Source organism: Capsicum annuum, unplaced genomic scaffold, assembly GCF_002878395.1.
Source record: "Capsicum annuum cultivar UCD-10X-F1 unplaced genomic scaffold, UCD10Xv1.1 ctg5136, whole genome shotgun sequence".
In the NCBI taxonomy this organism is placed as follows: Eukaryota; Viridiplantae; Streptophyta; class Magnoliopsida; order Solanales; family Solanaceae; genus Capsicum; species Capsicum annuum.
In genome coordinates, this window is record NW_025859299.1 from 74,094 (window position 1) to 77,857 (window position 3,764).

Here is a 3,764-nt window from a genome sequence, read left to right on the forward strand (position 1 = left end):
AAAAGTAATCAACTCTATAGCTGCAGGAGGGCATAAATCATCAAAGCATACCTAAGAACTCACAAAGGCAGTAAACCGTACTAATGATAACCAAAACATTAGCAACTTAGAGAAATACAACCTTAGATGGAAATTGGTCAATCCTATACTCCATCACAATAATAAATACCCATATATACATACCATAAGGACAATCATTGCACAAATTCATATTAGGCCAAACATATACTTGAATGAGGATTTCTTGAATCCACCCATGAAAACAACCTTAACCTAATCAACCCATGAATCACATTGCAGAGGAATAGCATCACAATCTTAACATCAATGCCAAGGTCAAGACCACTATCAAAAATGAACAAGGCTAATTAAGATAACGAATTCCAAATCGGCCAAGTTAAGATGCGATCATAAGAAAAGATCACCCATCTCCATTACCTTCAATTACACTAGAACAAGAACCACATCACAACAAGAAAAGAGTATTCAACTCCACACTAATACCAAGATCAAAATATCACTCAGAGGCAAACCCAACAAATCTAAAAGGCAAACCCAAGACCTATTAACATCAATAGCAGGACCACTATCAGTTAATAAACTAGCCAAATTAGAAGAACAGATCCCAAATTGGTCAACGTTAGAAATAGGCTATATAGAAAAGGATAGCCAATACTAAAATCTCTATAAACTAGAAGGCAAGTCCTAGAATCTCAAACTCAAAACAAGCAATATAACTAAATTGCCAACTCTAGAACCATAATAGAACTAAGAAAAGCAACCTACCTTCACTTTTATATCCCACTCAATCACCCAACCCTACATCATCAAAAAAAGAGAGAAACAACCAACCTCACCTATCCAAAAGAGGGAAAACCATCCAATTGCACCAGCCGCCTAAGCCAACGAACAAGATCGCGAAAAAGGGAATCCTAACTAGATAATACTAGTCTTATGATACCAAACAGTGTCTAAGAAAGCTTAAATTAGTCCACAAGGAACTTAAAATAGTCCATATGATACTAGATAACAATGGCAACAAAAAAGCAAACTAACTTAAGAGATAATGGATAAATGACTTGACATAAAGAGAACATGTAAGATAGAAACTAAAGAGTATATTAAACTCAAAAAAACCCTACAAACATTTAAACTAACACTAAGTTCTTATGTTGAACACAAGAGGAACTTGGTTCACTCACGAACTCACGTTTCTAGCCAATACAAAAAATAAGTAGAACCTTCACTTATGAAGTCAAGTTTCAGTTTGACTCAAGTAGGGAGAGGACTTTGGTGTTTCAAAGTGTTTCAAGAACTTATAGTAATAATCAACTAAGTAAAAATAAGACTAAAGGGCCTATTTATAATCTATTACAACATAAAGTGTCCAAAATGCCCTTAATGAGGGTTGGGTGTCCATGGAATGTATTTTTGGCATGTGAACTCCCTCAAACACCCCTTAATGGCATCTTTCACTAAGTCCTACACTCCAAGACCGTGGTATTTCAAGCTTCACAACTTTTGTAAGCCAAGCCACCTTTCACATACGGCTTTGCCTCATGGAATGTCCAAAATGGTCTCCCCATGCATGCTCTCTTCTCCTCAATGTGACCACAATTGGGTTCTTCATGAGTTGGCCTCACATAATGTCATCAAAGGCTATGATGGTCATTTAGCTTGTATCATCCTGTCGCCAATTAAGCGATGTCAAACAATTGGAAATAATAACAATAATAATATAAGCATCAGTCTAAAGAGTAGCTGGTACAAAATTGAAAATCAATGGAAACTACAACTTTAGGGCCATAAGAAGGTCAATATGATAAGGTAAATGGAACTTGAACCCAAATACTACACCCTAAGTGAAATATCAATGCGGATCCACAATAAGAGATATGGTTTAACCCTAACTGACTAACCAACTGATGGCAGGGATACTCCCTACTAGAATGACCACCCTCCTCACAATCATAATATACCTCAAGAGCCCTAGGCTAGCGAGGAACATATATTGACCCTATTTGAACAACCAACTTACATCTGGTAACTTAACTAGATTTTGATATTACCCAAACTATACCTTTATTTTAAGGATAAAGCGATCGCTGCCAAAATATAGAAACCCAACAAGGTTGGGGTTGATCCCATAGGGAATATGTGAGAAATCTTGCTTGAATTTGTTTAAATTACAAGGCAGTACAAAAAGTAAATATGGGGATTTTCTAAAGTAGTAAAGAGTAATAAGAATTGGATGTTTTTTGTTGTAAACAATCTAAGAAAAGCACTAGGCTTGTGTTCCCCCTGTATTTTAACTTTGTAGACTGATCGTGCACTGTCGAACTATGCTAATACTTGGCATGCAGAATCTAATAAGTTATGTACCATCAACTGTCTTGTGGACTCATTGACAGATTTTACCTTTTACCTTTTAATTCTCAAGGTGTCTCTATACTAACCCTTATACTAGACCTCATTTAACTATTACTTTTTTAGTCTCAAGTTATTAGGTGAAAGATAATCATCTTAAGTAGATAATTCAGATAAGCTTATTTCAGCAATTAACTCCAAATTACTATTGTTATCTTTCCCAAATCTCTACCTCTCAATCAAGCTGTAGTGAATACAGGTGGGTTATCAATATTATCCATCGTTAAGGAATCAATAAGAATGAACAAAACCACAATACATGCAAGATCTTAATCTAGAATGACTTAGCACTGCCTTCACTTTGTTAAACTGCCAGGGTTCCCTCAATCCTAGTTAAAGGAATTTGCCGCTCATAGTTACGAGACAATTCATAGACTCATAGAAAAAATCATAGAATCAATCTCATAATAATGAAAGAAGAAAACCCCAAGTCTTAAATTGAATAACAAACCAAGAACAATAAGATCCCAACATTAAAGATCAATCTTGGAATCAAAAAATGTTTGTGAATGATGTATACTTATCCCCAAAGGACCTATCTCTAGACATCCTAAAAAAAACCTAAAAAGGTTATTTATAGATTACATGGAAACCTTAGAAATCAAATCCAAAACAAAAGAGGAAAACTGAGGTCAGTGGCTACCTACGTGGCCACTTACGGGTCGTAGGTAGTCCACAGTAGGTGTCAGGTTCACTTATGGGACTTCAAACTCTCTGAAACTCCATTTTATGTACCTACTTTACTTACAGCAAGGTACCTAAGTAGGTGGTCACTTTTTAACTTTCCATACCATTTTCTTTCGGTTATCTTCCAACACCTAGTTTCCTGCAAAATCACTCTAAAAACACATTAAACATAACAAAATATCCTTAAGTATATGCATATTCTCGAAGCTTAAGAATCATAAGTGCTATGAATTGATGGAATATCAGGGCACTCTCTAGAAAAATGACTGATCTCAACACAACCAAAGCAAGCTCTTGGAATACTCTGAAGTACTGCACCCACTGATCCAAAATGGTCTCCACGACTTAAAGTTCTATGCCAAATACTCTGCAAGGGATCATGAGAACTATGCTTGTTATGACCACCATTACTAATATTATAACTACTTATAGATGAGACGCCACCTACACAGAACTGATAGGCTGCAAGTAAAGTTGATCCCAATCGAGAGGATCCCTACTCCTTGATAGAATACCAATAGTATTGTACAGATGATATGGTTAACACCACCTCCATAAGTCTCAATACATGCTTTCTTTGTGGCCCTCGTATGATCAAGAACCTGAAGAAAGAAATACCCATATGCTATCAAATGCTCCAACATCAAATG